This window comes from Frankliniella occidentalis, unplaced genomic scaffold (assembly GCF_000697945.3).
Source record: "Frankliniella occidentalis isolate FOCC.00 unplaced genomic scaffold, Focc_3.1 Scaffold802, whole genome shotgun sequence".
NCBI lineage: Eukaryota > Metazoa > Arthropoda > Insecta > Thysanoptera > Thripidae > Frankliniella > Frankliniella occidentalis.
The window spans coordinates 1-243 of record NW_026267911.1 but is presented as its reverse complement, the minus strand read 5'-3'; positions in this window follow the sequence as shown (position 1 = coordinate 243).

Here is a 243-nt window from a genome sequence, read left to right as displayed (position 1 = left end):
TCACTTATTAGGCAAATGGGTGAACTGCCAGTCGTGTTTTATCACATATCATATATTTTACTCTATATTACTCTAGTAGAACAGAAAACTTTATTACTTTCTGGTTGGGGTGCAAACCGAGTGGTACTATTTGCGTAATCCTCCAATCAATCAATGTGCGTTGCAGATAATTTGCAGCTGCCCCATCATACTTGATGCTTATTAATTATATGTAATTAATAGTAGATGAGCGCTAAAAGTACC